The sequence below is a fragment of the Eubalaena glacialis genome, chromosome 1, assembly GCF_028564815.1.
Source record: "Eubalaena glacialis isolate mEubGla1 chromosome 1, mEubGla1.1.hap2.+ XY, whole genome shotgun sequence".
NCBI lineage: Eukaryota > Metazoa > Chordata > Mammalia > Artiodactyla > Balaenidae > Eubalaena > Eubalaena glacialis.
Window position 1 is genome coordinate 94,863,691 of NC_083716.1, and position 16,120 is coordinate 94,879,810.

A 16,120-nucleotide genomic window follows, 5' to 3' on the forward strand; every position below is an offset into this window, starting at 1 on the left:
GGAAATGCACACAGATGCCACAGGAGTCAGGTCTGCGTGAAGCTGGGAAGGCTGAGAAAAGGCAGCGGATAGGAATGTAGCAAACAAGGGCAGAACTGTCGGAGCGGGTGATGTGTGTCTGGAGAGGAAGGGGCAGAGGCGAACAGTGAGGAGGGAACCCGTCACAATACTGACCATGCACGAAAGTGAAGCGTGCGCAGTGATTTGGTAAGATCGATGCTGTATGTTCTTTAGAGAAAGTAGCTATAGGGGTTCCAGAAGGACGATCAACTCATTTTTAATGCTGAAGAAAACCCACAAAGTTCACAAATGAGAAACATAAGCATTAGTTTTTAAAGCCATTAATAGGTTGGATGAGATTGGTGGCGTTACTAAAGTCCCACACCAAACCATATCAAAGGGAAAGAGAATTTCATACCAATGAATAGGGAAAGTATGGTTCCATGTACCAGACAATAATTTTGGAGTATATAAAATTTATTAATTGGACTGACCCTGTTAAAATGATAATTATTGTGCATATCTGTGCAGCACACATCTAGGTTTATAAAATACAGCATAAGAATATTAAATATACTTTGCCATCAAAGTAAAAAAGAGGCCATTATACTTGACTGAATGCATTCCCCTAATAAGGCACAGTGTAAATGAGCACTTTTCACAGCCTCGACTCAAGGGTCATACACAGATATGAGTGGATAAGCGGAGAAGTAAATATTAGCTTCTTCCACCAATTTATTTGCTTCTGAGGCTTAAAATATTGAATACATTCTCCTTTGTCTACTGTGCTTTATAAGGAAGTTAGTTTCAGAGTCTAAGGAACTGAAAAACAATTGACTTAAACAGAACTATTCTTTCCTGGAAAATATATGTTGTAATTTATAAAAGGAATATCTGGGTTTGTTTTTGTTTTTACAATGTTGCAAAAGCTTGCAGTCAGCTGATAGTGCTTAACCATCATTTTTAGGCTTCATAGTGTGCTGATAATTTTGGCAAAATTCACGGGAACTTCCAAATGAGAAAGACTTTAAAACTACTGACAGAAAGCATCGTGAATTCTTGAAGCACTTTTTGGCGGGGAGTTAAATGTTTTAAATCCCTACGGTTCGCTGTTCTCACAGCAGACCCAATGCTGAGGTGAACTCCTGGTTAATGACCTTGTTCAAGGTCACCGAATAAATCAGTTTCAGTCCTAGGGCTGGACTTCTAACCTCAGAGTCCTTACGTGTAGCCTGTCTCCTGAGCTGAGTTGCCAGTAATAGACTCGTTAGATACTTTGGGTTTTCAGATCTGGTTTAAAAATTCAATGTGAGTAAACCATGAAAACAGATAACATGTGCAATTTACATATTTTGCAGCATTGCTTAGTGCTGAGTAAAAATCTAGATGCCCTCAGATCCAGACACATCCAGGTTTAGAAATGCTTTATTTTGGCCAATAAACTGTTGAAAACTTTGGTTTTCAATTAGTTGCCAACATTGAAAAATGACAAGTATTGTGTAGCTGGCTTTCTGGTTTCTTTTCAAAATTTTAAAGATCTGAGCTAATGTGTAGTATAGTGAATATAGACAACAATATTGTATTATAATCATCAAACTTGCTAAGAGACAAGAACTTATTTATTCCAACCACTAAAAGGAAATGATAATTATGTAACCTGATAGAGGTGCTAATTATTGCTACAGTGACTGTCACACTACAATATGAAATGTATCAAATTGACATGTTGTACACATTAAATTTACGCAATGTTATATGTCAAGTATATGTCAATAAACATTATTTTAAAGAGCTGAGGATATCGGCCTATAGTCGCGAATGATAAAAATCCCCTGGAGCTGGGGAGCACGGCCCCCTTCAGATGGCATAGTTCATCCCCGCCTTCACATGGCTTCTTCATTCATTACATGAAGAGCCTGGGCCTGCAGACATGTGAATTACAGAACCTTGCTGTGGAGGGGTCCTGTCACAGCACCAGATTAGAAACTTCAGTAGTTTCAAGGCCATTTTCCTGAGCTGCCAGGCAGAGCCTTTACAAGGTATCGTCCTTCCATCTCATCTTTCTTATCATCTTATCTCTCTCCACTTATCTTTCTCTGCTCCTTACCATCACCCTCCTGTTTCCATTCCAACTAGTAGGCTTTCCCTGAATATAAAGTACACTATGCTATATCTAAAATACTCATTGTGCCCTAAATACAATGTGTACATGTTGATACTCATGATTGTACACATACTACTGATTTACCTTGCCCAAAGAGCCTTCTCCATAGTATCCCTATTCTCCAGGGCAACTTTCTACATACTTTCCTATCAGTTCTAATATGACTTTTTTTTTTAATTGAAGTGTAGTTGATTTACAATGTTTCAGGTGTACAACAAAGTGATTCAGTATACCTGTGTATATACATATATATACATACAAATATATATATATTGTTTTTCATATTCTTTTCCATTATAGGTTATTACAAGATATTGAATATAGTTCCCTGTGCTATACAGTAGGCCTGATTGTTTATCGACTTTATTTTATTTTATTTTTTGCAAAACCAGATTTTACTTAAAGCACAAATACATTACTTTTTGCAAACAGATCCATGACACGTGACTAGACAGTGAGGTCAGATAGCCACATAGTGCACATTTAAGTCTGCGGCGGCTTCCAGGTGCTGCGGGAGTGGCCGCATGCCCTGGACACAGATGTCTGGGCTGGTTCTAGGGGGTGACAGTTCAGGCTGAAGTTTAAGGCCTTGAATACTTGCTTCACTTGAGTACCACACAGTGGCAGCTCTTGACATTATTAAAAAGGACACAGTACACTAAAGGGAAGGTTACAGATGGGTTTGGTGAATGACTAACTTTCACTACATAAACACACAAACTTAAGTTACTGTATCAGCCATTCTAACATCTGTGTAGAAATTCCCAGGAAGACGTGTTCCGCAAGGCTAATTGTAAATCAGGACGTACATTTGGAAGTCGGTCCCTTGCGGTGCCTGCAACAGGAGTGTCCTTGAGACGCTGTGGTGGCAGGACAGGTTACTTTCCAGAAGAGCTACCAGGGTCTAGCATCTTCATCCTTCAAGCCCCCCTTGGTGCACGTGGGCTTTGGGGGCCGTCTTGGAGAGGACAGGGCAGAGGCACTCCTCAATAAATAAGGTCAGATACAGACTTGGGCTTCGCGCTCCATCCTGCAGTCCCCCCACCCCTTAGCCCAAGTGAGTGATGAGGAAGAAGCCACAGCAGCCAGCAGGGTGGAAGCGGCAGTCCTGCTTCCCTGCTGGGGTCTCCCCGAGTTGCTGGTGGTTGAGCACGCTGACGAGGGCTGGTGTCTCCTTTCTGCAAAAGCACCAGTGCACACGGGTAGGATGCAAGTTGGGGCTGTCCTGGAGCCCCTCTACTGACGGTTCATCGGACAGCAGTAGGGAAGCAGCTTAACGGCCCAGCCAACCTGGTACATTTTGAGAGCAGCTGACCCGTGAAAGAGAAGCTCCAGCCCACGGTCTTCAGTGTTGCTGGTGGGGCAGCAAGCGGAGGAACTGGGCCACATGTGCGTGGGGAAGCTGGCGTGCTGGGCACAGACCTGCCCAGAAGGACAACGACCAGCCCTTGGGGTCGGCTTGGTGTGGCAGCTCCTCCGGCCAAGGCGGCTCCCACTTCCTGCTGGGAGGAAGAAAGCTGCCTCACCCTTGCGGGGAGGCAGGGCTGTGAAGTGGTCAGTCTCCTCCCCGCTGGAGTGTCAAGTGTGGTTCAAGTCACAGCTTCAGCAGATGCCGCTGTTTAACCAGTTTCTGTTCCCTTAGGAAACAAAGACCCACAACCAAATCCTACACGACAGTAAACACGGTTTCTCCACAATATTGCTTAGGAAGATCAAGAGCCAGCAATCCAGTCATCCTAAAGGTCCCAAGGGTCACGGGCAAGGGGGATTTTTCTGGGGAGATGGATCCCTGCGTGGGGTGGGCTAGTTCTGTGCCCAGAGGCCTGTTGAGGTGCGTGACCCCGGGGCATCAGGACTTCACAGTGACGCGATCCTCGGAGGAATAGAGGCCCGAGGGTGAAAAATGAGACCAAAACCAACCAGGGGTCTGCTCTCCTGGGTTTAGGCTGATGCCAGACCTCTGCATGCGGATGCGGGGAAGTGGGCAGACACGGGGCTGGGGGGATGGAGGGAGCCGGCCGAGGAGGCGGGGAGAGGTGGGGCTCCACAGTGCGGTCTCCGCGTCCGAAAACCCCAAGTAGCCGAGATGAACGCGCCAGCAGGTTCACTCCTGCAATCCAGCGCGTGCAGTGAGCGCTGGAACCCCAGGTCTCTACCAGATGCTATTCGGAGGCTGCGACGGTAGCGGAAGGCTGGGTGATGCGAAGAGGAGAAACGCTGTAAAGTCAGGATTCACCACCGCGCATCCTAAGTCCTGGCGCCAGACCAGTCGCAGGCACAGGAACAAAAGAAACAACACCAACCCCCCAGATTGTGTTCACGGAAGAACGCAGGAGGGCTCTCAGAAATACCGTGGCGGTGTGGTGTGCTTTGGAATGGAAGCCGTGTCCCTCCAAGGAAGCAAGGGCGGGCCGCGCGTCCACACCCAGTGCCTGGAAACGCGCCCGCGGGCCCACGAGGTGCCAGGAGCGCCCAGAGGCCTGGCTGGAACTGCCGGGGGAGGCGTCCATGATGAGGTGACAGCTGGTTCTCGGGAAGGTGGAGACCAAGTTCCAAGGCCACGAGCACTGTGAACTCAAACCCAATTGGATCCCAGCTGTGGAATGGAAACCTTTCTTCTGACGTGTCCGTGATTTGCTTCACGTGGTTCTGGCGAGGTCGCTGTTGATCTCGGCGGCCAGCAGCGCACAGGCGCCCGGCACGGCTTGGGTTCTGCTTGTTGGGCTCGCCCTGCAGGACCAGCTTCTCCAAGTTCACGGAGGCCGCCGACACCGTCCCGGGCTCCAAACCGCACTCCTCGGACAGGTGCCGCATCTCTCGTCTGAAACTCCTGATTTTGCTCCGCGTCAGCTGCATGTGCGGGAACTGCTCCCGGAAGGTCCCGTTCACGTGCTTCTCGAGGTCGGAGGGCTTCACCTGCTCTACCACCGCGGGCGTGCAGGACACGAGGATGAGGAGGCGCTCGTGCTGGCCGCGGGGCCGCTGCGGGTCGTCAGGAGGCGGGGCGGTACTCCAGGGCGTCCCCTGCAGCGGCCCCTCGTTCCGAGCCGGCCAGCGCCGCCCTGGGCGGGACGGGGTTGCATCTGGACCCCAGCAGAGGGCGGGGCCGCTGGGCCGGGCGGTCCGGCTTGAGCTTGACCAGGGCGTTGGTGGGTACAGGAACTTGGTGTAAGACGCGACCTTGCCATCTGCCCCCAACTCAACGCCTTCCAACAGGAAGACGATCTCGGAAGACACGGACACACACCGCCGGATGGATCCTCTGCTTCTGGCTGTCCACCCTCAGGCCACTGGCCCACAAGCCTTCTCCACAGGTCTGGGCCGAGAAGGCTGCACACAGGGACCGCTGGGCGCAGATCAGCACAATCCTGCTTTGCTTGGTATCCTACTGCCTCATGTTCTTGGTGAAGTGGGTCTCCTTCAGGCCTTTGTGTCTCGGGATCCGGATACATGTTTGATTCTTTGGACTGAGACACATCCAGCTGCATCTCCAGAACCTTGAACGAGCAGCGCTGGGAGGCGATTCGCCTTCTCTGGCGCTACCCGTCCAGGCCCAGGCCGGGGGCACGGGCGGCTATCGATTTTACATATAGTAGTTTGTATCTGTTAACCCCAAACTCCTAAGTTATCCCTCCCCCCCTTTCCCCTTTGGTAAGTATACGTTTGTTTTCTATGTCTGTGAGTCTATTTCTGCTTTGTAAATAAGTTTCATTTGCATCATTTTTTTTATATTCCATGTGTACGTGGTATCATATATTTGTCTTTCTCTGTCTGACTGACTTCACTTAGGTCCATCCGTGTTGCTGCAAATAGAGTTATGTCATTTTTTTTAATGGCTGAGTAGTATTCCAGTATCACTTCTTAAGCGAAGACTTCTCGAATCAGCCCACTTCCATCCTCTCCAGTGTTCCTCACTTTCTCCTCCTGGATCTTCTGTTACAGCACATAGCAACTTGCCTTGTGGTAATCTGGCTATTTATCTACCCAGCCTGCCCCAATAGCACCCCCCTGCACTGTGTTATTTTCCTCTTTGACCTCAGGATCTGGCTTTCTTCCACTTCCAGGTAGCTTCTTCCATTCCAGATTAACTCTGATAGGAGACTTCTCCTCTGCAAGTTTGAGGCAAGCACCACTGCTAGCTGAGCACTTTGGTCCAGCCAGCTTGACCTACCAAGAAAGGGGGACCAGACATTCCCCTCTAAATTGCTGGTTCAGGAACCCTTCCACATGTCCTTGGCAACAAGGATAAGTCTGTTGTGATGTACCAGTCCCTGACCTTGGGACGTATGGCGCAGAGTAAAGAATACAAATTCCTAATATCTGCAGTCTAATGTGTTGCTTGACCTATTAGATAATTGCGTGGAGCCTCCTGACTGCTGTTCGTAGATGCTGTAAGATTCCAATTTCATGTCTCTTCTCCACAACCAAAAGTTCATAAGAAATCCAGCAAACCTCCCATGTCTAGTTTTTTGTTTCATGTTGTTTGTATTTGCGTTTTAAAAAATAAACACACAGAGCCCATGATTTATGTGGAAGCCTCAAAGCATGGTGTTTCTGTCGTGTCACTGGTTTTGCAGAGGCAGAACTGGATCCGACCACTGGCAGCACAGAAGATCGTTCTGGGCACAGGCAGGGGAGCCCTATATTGAGCTGGGGTGGTCCAAAGAGGCTTTTGCAGAACAGACTCTTGCCTGAAGATGGAGGTACTTGCTTGAAGGGAGTGTGCACACACTTTCTTGTTCTTGACTTTCCCTAATGGGGGGATGGGGGTTAAGATGGGGTAGAGCAGAGTTGCTTGGCATAAGAGCCTGTCACTTTCCAGAAGGGGTAGCACCACCAGGCAGCACTGTATCATTTCAACTTAAGAAGGAACATAAATTTGTGGTTCAAGAGCTATCAGAACTGCTTCTGGGCAGTGTCACAGTGTGTTGATCTTGGGGAGTTTGGGCCCTGCTTTTGACCTTTGCAAAATCTAAAACCTTAATGAAAATGATATGTTCTGCAAGTGGCATTATTTCATTCTTTTTTATGGATGAGTAATATTCCATTGTATATATACTGTATAGCACAGGGAACTCTACTCAGTACCCTGTAATGACCTAAATGGGAAAAGAATCTAAGAAAGATTGGATATATGTATATGTATAACTGATTCACTTTGCTGTACACCTGAAACTAACACACCATTGTAAATCAACTATACTCCAATAAAAATTAATTTAAAAAAAAGAAAAAAATGATATGTTCTGGTTTCCAGCCAAGGTTTGCCTTCAGATCTTTACGGAGGTGGATCATGCAAATGGAAATGTGTTGACAAGGCCCTGGTCAGTGGGCCTAGCTATAACTTGATCTAAAGCATTACCTGTGGAAGCCTGGTATTTAGGATCCACATCACAAAGAAAATCAGCGTCACATATTCTATGTGAGATTTTTAAAAAGTCATTCATTGAATTTCAGTGCTATGATTGCAGTCTCATAACCCACATTGCCAGTTATCCAAGTCTTGGAATGTTGCAAAAGAAGGTATGAAATACTTCCAGAACTCTGGTGATGAAGAGACATTTCTGCCCTTCAACGTTCAAACCCAGGTTTGTGTGTCACTGGAGTGAGTAGAATGGAGACCGTCTGTCTTGAGCAAAATTGCACACACTGTTGTCCTGTAGATTTTTGGTCCTTACTGATGTGATTTCCAGGATAAAAAATATACTTTATTTTTTATATTTATTTTGTTTGTTTATTTATTGATGTTTGGCTGCATTGGGTCTTTTTTTTTTAGCATCTTTATTGGAGTATAATTGCTTTACAATGGTGTGTTAGTTTCTGCTTTATAACAAAGTGAATCAGTTATACATATACATATGTTCCCATATCTCTTCCCTCTTGCATCTCCCTCCCTCCCACCCTCCCTATCCCACCCCTCTAGGTGGTCACAAAGCACTGAGCTGATCTCCCTGTGCTATGCGGCTACTTCCCACTAGCTATCTATTTTACGTTTGGTAGTGTATATATGTCCATGCCACTCTCTCACTTTGTCACAGCTGACCCTTCCCCCTCCCCATATCCTCAAGTCCATTCTCTAGTAGGTCTGTGTCTTTATTCCCGTCTTGCTACTAGGTTCTTCATGATCTTTTTTTTTTTTCCTTAGATTCCATATATATGTGTTAGCATACTGTATTTGTTTTTCTCTTTCTGACTTACTTCACTCTGTATGACAGACTCTAACTCCATCCACCTCACTACAAATAACTCCATTTCGTTTCTTTTTATGGCTGAGTAATATTCCATTGTATATATGTGCCACATCTTCTTTATCCATTCATCCGATGATGGACACTTAGGTTGCTTCCATGTCCTGGCTATTGTAAATAGAACTGCAATGAACATTTTGGTACATGACCCTGTTTGAATTATGGTTTTCTCAAGGTATATGCCCAGTAGTGGGATTGCTGGGTCGTATGGTAGTTCTATTTTTAGTTTTTTAAGGAACCTCCGTACTGTTCTCCATAGTGGCTGTATCAATTTACATTCCCACCAACAGTGCAAGAGTGTTCCCTTTTCTCCACACCCTCTCCAGCCTTTATTGTTTCTAGATTTTTTGATGATGGCCATTCTGACCGGTGTGAGATGATATCTCATTGTAGTTTTGATTTGCATTTCTCTAATGATTAATGATATTGAGCATTCTTTCATGTGTTTGTTGGCAATCTGTATATCTTCTTTGGAGAAATGTCTATTTAGGTCTTCTGCCCAGTTTTGGATTGGGTTGTTTGTTTTTTTGTTATTGAGCTGCATGAGCTGCTTGTAAATCTTGGAGATTAATCCTTTGTCAGTTGCTTCATTTGCAAATATTTTCTCCCATTCTGAGGGTTGTCTTTTGGTCTTGTTTATGGTTTCCTTTGCTGTGCAAAAGCTTTTAAGTTTCATTAGGTCCCATTTGTTTATTTGTGTTTTTATTTCCATTTCTCTAGGAGCTGGGTCAAAAAGGATCTTGCTGTGATTTATGTCATAGAGTGTTCTACCTATGTTTTCCTCTAAGAGTTTGATAGTGTCTGGCCTTACATTTAGGTCTTTAATCCATTTTGAGTTTATTTTTGTGTATGGTGTTAGGGAGTGTTCTAATTTCATACTTTTACATGTACCTGTCCAGTTTTCCCAGCACCACTTATTGAAGAGGCTGTCTTTTCTCCACTGTATATGCTTGCCTCCTTTATCAAAGATAAGGTGACCATATGTGCGTGGGTTTATCTCTGGGCTTTCTATCCTGTTCCATTGATCTATATTTCTGTTTTTGTGCCAGTACCATACTGTCTTGATTACTGTAGCTTTGTAGTATAGTCTGAAGTCAGGGAGCCTGATTCCTCCAGCTCCATTTTTCATTCTCAAGATTGCTTTGGCTATTCGGGGTCTTTTGTGTTTCCATACAAATTGTGAAAATTTTTGTTCTAGTTCTGTGAAAAATGCCAGTGGTAGTTTGATAGGGATTGCATTGAATCTGTAGATTGCTTTGGGTAGTATAGTCATTTTCACAATGTTGATTCTTCCAATCCAAGAACATGGTATATCTCTCCATCTATTTGTATCATCTTTAATTTCTTTCATCAGTGTCTTATAATTTTCTGCATACAGGTCTTTTGTCTCCTTAGGTAGGTTTATTCCTAGATATTTTATTCTTTTTGTTGCAATGGTAAATGAGAGTGTTTTCTTAATTTCACTTTCAGATTTTTCATCATTAGTGTATAGGAATGCAAGAGATTTCTGTGCATTAGTTTTGTATCCTGTTACTTTACCAAATTCATTGATTAGCTCTAGTAGTTTTCTGGTAGCATCTTTAGGATTCTCTATGTATAGTATCATTTCATCTGCAAACAGTGACAGCTTTACTTCTTCTTTTCCGATTTGGATTTCTTTTTTTTCTTTTTCTTCTCTGATTGCTGTGGCTAAAACTTCCAAAACTATGTTGAATAATAGTGGTGAGAGTGGGCAACCTTGTCTTCTTCCTGATCTTAGTAGAAATGGTTTCAGTTTTTCACCATTGAGGACGATGTTGGCTGTGGGTTTGTCATATATGGCCTTTATTATGTTGAGGAAAGTTCCCTCTATGCCTACTTTCTGCAGAGCTTTTATCATAAATGGGTGTTGAATTTTGTCGAAAGCTTTCTCTGCATCTATGGAGATGATCATATGGTTTTTCTCCTTCAATTTGTTAATATGGTGTATCACGTTGATTGATTTGCATATATTGAAGAATCCTTGCATTCCTGGAATAAACCCCACTTGATCATGGTGTATGATCCTTTTAATGTGCTGTTGAATCTGTTTGCTAGTATTTTGTTGAGGATTTTTGCATCTATGTTCATCAGTGATATTGGCCTGTAGTTTTCTTTCTTTGTGACATCTTTGTCTGGTTTTGGTATTAGGGGGATGGTGGCCTAGTAGAATGAGTTGTGGAGTGTGCCTCCCTCTGCAATATTTTGGAAGAGTTTGAGAAGGATAGGTGTTAGCTCTCTTCTCTAAATGTTTGATAGAATTTGCCTGTGAAGTCATCTGGTCCTGGGCTTTTGTTTGTTGGAAGGTTTTTAATCACAGTTTCAATTTCAGTGCTTGTGATTGGTCTGTTCATATTTTCTATTTCTTCCTGGTTCACTCTCAGCAGGTTGTGCATTTCTAAGAATTTGTCCGTTTCTTCCAGGTTGTCCATTTTATTGGCATAGAGTTGCTTGTAGTAATCTCTCACCATCGTTTGTATTTCTGCAGTGTCAGTGGTTACTTCTCCTTTTTCATTTCTAATTCTATTGATTTGAGTCTTCTCCCTTTTTTTCTTGATGAGTCTGGCTAATGGTTTATCGATTTTGTTTATCTTCTCAAAGAACCAGCTTTTAGTTTTATTGATCTTTGCTATCGTTTCCTTCATTTCTTTCTCATTCATTTCTGATCTGATCTTTATGATTTCTTTCCTTCTGCTAACTTTGGGGTTTTTTTGTTCTTTCTCTAATGGCTTTAGGTGTAAGGTTAGGTTGTTTATTTGAGATGTTTCCTGTTTCTTAAGGTAGGATTGTATTGCTATAAACTTCCCTCTTAGAACTGCTTTTGCTGCATCCCATAGATTTTGGGTCGTCGTGTCTCCATTGTCATTTGTTTCTAGATATTTTTTGATTTCTTCAGTGATATTTTGGTTATTGAGTAGTGTATTGTTTAGCTTCCATGTGTTTGTATTTTTTACAGATCTTTTCCTGTAATTGATATCTAGTCTCATAGCGTTGTGGTCGGAAAAGATACTTGATACGATTTCAATTTTCTTAAATTTACCAAGGCTTGATTTGTGCCCCAAGCTATGATCTATCCTGGAGAATGTTCCATGAGCACTTGAGAAAAATGTGTATTCTGTTGTTTTTGGGTGGAATGTCCTATAAATATCAATTAAGTCCATCTTGTTTAATGTATCATTTAAAGCTTGTGTTTCCTTATTTATTTTCATTTTGGTTGATCTGTCCATTGGTGAAAGTGGGGTGTTAAAGTCCCCTACTATGATTGTGTTAATGTCGATTTCCCCTTTTATGGTTGTTAGTATTTGCCTTATGTATTGAGGTGCTCCTATGTTGGGTGCATAAATATTTACAACTGTTATATCTTCTTCTTGGATCGATCCCTTGATCATTATATAGTGTCCTTCTTTGTCTCTTGTAATAGTCTTTATTTTAAAGTCTATTTTTTCTGATATGAGAATTGCTACTCCAGTTTTCTTTTGATTTCCATTTGCATGGAATATCTTTTTCCATCCCCTCACTTTCAGTCTGTATGTGTCCCTAGGTCTGAAGTGGGTCTCTTGTAGACAGCATATATATGGGTCTTGTTTTTGTATCCATTCAGCCAGTCTGTGTCTTTTGGTGGGAGCATTTAATCCATTTACATTTAAGGTGATTATCGATATGTATGTTCCTATTCCCATTTTCTTAAATGTTTGGGTTTGTTATTGTAGGTGTTTTCCTTCTCTTGTGTTTCTTGCCTAGAGAAGTTCCTTTAGCATTTGTTGTAAAGCTGGTTTGGTGGTGCTGAACTCTCTCAGCTTTTGCTTGTCTGTAAAAGTTTTAAATTCTCCATCAAATGTGAATGAGATCCTTGCTGGGTAGAGTAATCTTTTTTTCTTTTTTCTTTTTTTTCAAAGAAACATGTTGGCTCTTTAAATTTTATTTATTTATTTATTTATTTATTTATTTATTTATTTATTTATTTATTTGGCTTGTTGGGTCTTCATTTCTGTGCGAGGGCTTTCCCTAGTTGCGGCGAGCAGGGGCCACTCTTCATCACGGTGTGCAGGCCTATCACTGTTATGGCCTCTCTTGTTGTGGAGCACAGGCTCCAGGTGCGCAGGCTCAGTAGTTGTGGCTCACGGGCCCAGTTGCTCCGCTGCATGTGGGATCATCCCAGACCAGGGTTCGAACCCGTGTACCCTGCATTGGCAGGCAGATTCTCACCCACTGTGCCACCAGGGAAGCCCTAGAGTAATCTTGGTTGTAGGTTTTTCTCCTTCATCACCTTAAATATGTCCTGCCACTCCCTTGTGGCTTGCAGAGTTTCTGCTGAAAGATCAGCTGTTAACCTTATGGGGATTCCCTTGTGTGTTATTTGTTGTTTTTCCCTTGCTGCTTTTAATATGTTTTCTTTGTATTTAATTTTTGATAGTTTGATTAATATGTGTCTTGGCGTGTTTCTCCTTGGATTTAACCTGTATGGGACTCTCTGTGATTCCTGGACTTGATTAACTATTTCCTTTCCCACATTAGGGAAGTTTTCCACTATGAGCTTTTCAAATATTTTCTCAGTCCCTTTCTTTTTCTCTTCTTCTTCTGGGACCCCTATAATTCGAATGTTGGTGTGTGTAATGTTGTCCCAGAGGTCTCTGAGACTGTCCTCAGTTCTTTTCATTCTTTTTTCTTTATTCTGCTCTGCAGTAGTTATTTCCATTATTTTATCTTCCAGGTCACTTATCCGTTCTTCTGCTTCAGTTATTCTGCTATTGATCCCTTCTAGAATATTTTTAATTTCATTTATTGTGTTGTTCATCATTGCTTGTTTCCTCTTTAGTTCTTCTAGGTCCTTGTTAAATGTTTCTTGCATTTTCTCGATTCTATTTCCAAGATTTTGGATCATCTTTACTATCATTATTCTGAATTCTTTTTCAGGTAGACTGCCTATTTCCTCTTCATTTGTTAGTTCTGGTGGGTTTTTGCCTTTTTCCTTCATCTGCTGTGTGTTTTTCTGTCTTCTCACTTTGCTTATCTTACTGTGTTTGGGGTCTCCTTTTCGCAGGCTGCAGGTTCGTATTTCCTGTTGTTTTTGGTATCTGTCCTCAGTGGCTAAGGTTGGTTCAGTTGGTTGTGTAGACTTCCTGGCGGAGTGGACTAGTCCCTGTGTTCTGGTGGATGAGGCTGGATCTTGTCTTTCTGGTGGGCAGGTCCACGTCTGGTGGTGTGTTTTGGGGTGTCTGTGGCCTTATTATGATTTTAAGCAGCCTCTCTGCTAATGGATGGGGCTGTGTTCCTGTCTTGCTAGTTGTTTGGCATAGGGCATCCAGCACTGTAGCTTGCTGGTCATTGAGTGAAGCTGGGTCTTGGCATTGAGACGGAGATCTCTTGGAGATTTTCACCATTTGATATTACATGGAGCTGGGAAGTCTCTGGTAGACCAGTTTCCTGAAGTTGGCTCTCCCACCTCAGAGGCACAGCCCTGACGCCTAGCTGGATCACCAAGCGCCTTTCATCCACACGGCTCAGAATAAAAGGGGGAAAAATAGAAAGAAAGAAAGAGGATAAAATAAAATAAAGTAAGATAAAATAAAATAAAGTTATTAAAATAAAAAATAATTATTAAGCAAAATAATTTTTTAAAAATAAAAAAAATGCATGGACAGAACCCTAGGACAAGTGGTGAAAGCAAAGCTATACAGACAAAATCTCACACAGAATCGTACACATACACACTCACAAAAAGAGGAAAAGGGGAAAAAATAATATATCTTGCACCCAAATTCCACCTCCTGAATTTGGGATGATTCGTTGTCTGTTCAGGTATTCCACAGATGCAGGGTACATCAAGTTGATCATGGAGATTTAATCCGCTGCTCCTGAGGCTGCTGGGAGGGATTTCCCTTTCTCTTCTTTGTTCACAGGGCTCCCAGGGTTCAGCTTTGGATTTGGCCCTGCCTCTGTGTGTAGGTCGCCTGAGGGCGTCTGTTCTTCGCTCAGACAGGACGGGGTTAAAGGAGCAGCTGATTCGGGGGCTCTGGCTCACTCAGGCTGGGGGGAGGAAGGGGTTCGGATGCGGGGTGAGCCTGAGGCGGCAGTGGCTGGCATGATGTTGCACCAGCCTGCGGTGCGCTGTGTGTTCTCCCGGGGAAGTTGTCCCTGGATCACGGGACCCTGGCAGTGGTGGGCTGTACAGGCTCCCGGAAGGGGCGGTGTGGATAGTGACCTGTGCTTGCACACAGGTTTCTTGGTGGCGACAGCAGCAGCCTTAGCGTCTCATGCCCGTCTCTGGTGTCCGTGCTGATAGCCGTGGCTCACGACCGTCTCTGGAGCTCCTTTAAGCAGCGCTCTTAATCCCCCCTCGCGCACCAGGAAACAAAGAGGGAAGAAAAAGTCTCTTGCCTGTTCGGCAGCTCCAGACCTTTTCCCAGACTCCCTCCCGGCTAGCTGTGGTGCGCTAACCCCTTCAGGCTGTGGTCAAGCCGCCAACCCCAGTCTTCTCTCTGCAATCCGACCTCCGAAGGCCGAGCCTCAGCTCCCAGCCACTGCCCGCCCCGGCGGGTGAGCAGACAAGCCTCTCAGGCTGGTGAGTGCTGGTCGGCACCGCTCCTCTGTGCGGGAATCTCTCCGCTTTGCCCTCCTCACCCCTATTGCTGGCTCTCCTCCGTGGCTCCGAAGCTCCCCCTCTCTGCCACCCGCAGTCTCCGCCCGCGAAGGGGCTTCCTAGTGTGTGGAAACCTTTCCTACTTCACGGCTCCCTCCCACTGGTGCAGGTCCCGTCCCTATTCTTTTGTCTCTGTTTTTTCTATTTTCTTTTGCCCTACCCCGGTACGTGGGGAGTTTCTTGCCTTTTGGGAAGTCTGAAGTCTTCTGCCAGCATTCAGTGGGTGTTCTATAGGAGCAGTGCCACGTGTAGACGTATTTCTGAGGCATCTGTGGGGAGGAAGGTGATCTTTGCGTTTTACTCTTCCGCCATCTTCTCCGACTCGAACAGCCCATTCTGAAAGCAGCTGTGTGCACAGAACCGGGGCCATGGGTCTTCCCATGTCATGTTTGTGTAACTGTTCTGGGCCAGGGAACCCAGGAGGTGACCTAACTTCCCTGGCAATAGAGCCCAACAGAAACTGGAACCTGGAGAAAGAGGCATCGACATCCTAGAGGAGACGACTCCACAGCTCAGGTGGCTGTAAACATGGTTCTGCTGTGTCCCCATGTGCGGGGCTGTGGCCTCAGGAAACGTCATAATCATGGTGCGCCTCCAGGGCTGTTGACGTTTGGTCAGGTCTCACGTGAGTTGCCTTGGGCTATTGTCCGGGAGGAACCCAAAACTAGCCTGGGAGCTCCAGGGCAGTTCAGCCCCCTGCTGCCACTCATGTAGCAATCTGTCCCTGCCTGGGTGTGTAGAGTGATATTGGGTGTGGGTGTTTCTGTTCTGTGGGGCGGGCCTGCCTCCAGAATGGGCAGGGTCATGAGCGCTGATGAGCCCGGTTGGCCTGACTCATCCACAGCCATGTCCGAAGCTGGCTGGTCTGCATGGAGCGAGCCCAGGCGACGCCTTTAACCCGAGGTTTATGCCAAAAACTGTAGGTGGTCCTCTTTGATGCCGGGTGGATATGTGATCCGACCTAGGTCTATGTCTGACCTGGGAGCAGAAGATCGAGTGGTCAGAAGAAACAATGATAATGGCCGGGTGGGGCCCTGAACCCTCTGGCCT

The 16,120-nt window shown here is 44.8% G+C and overlaps 1 pseudogene; it reads right to left on the reverse strand.

Annotated features, from left to right (window-relative positions):
- Positions 1 to 3,212: 3,212 nt before the first annotated feature.
- LOC133091325 (CDK5 and ABL1 enzyme substrate 2-like) overlaps positions 3,213 to 16,120 on the reverse strand; it is a 37,862-nt pseudogene continuing 24,954 nt past the window's right edge.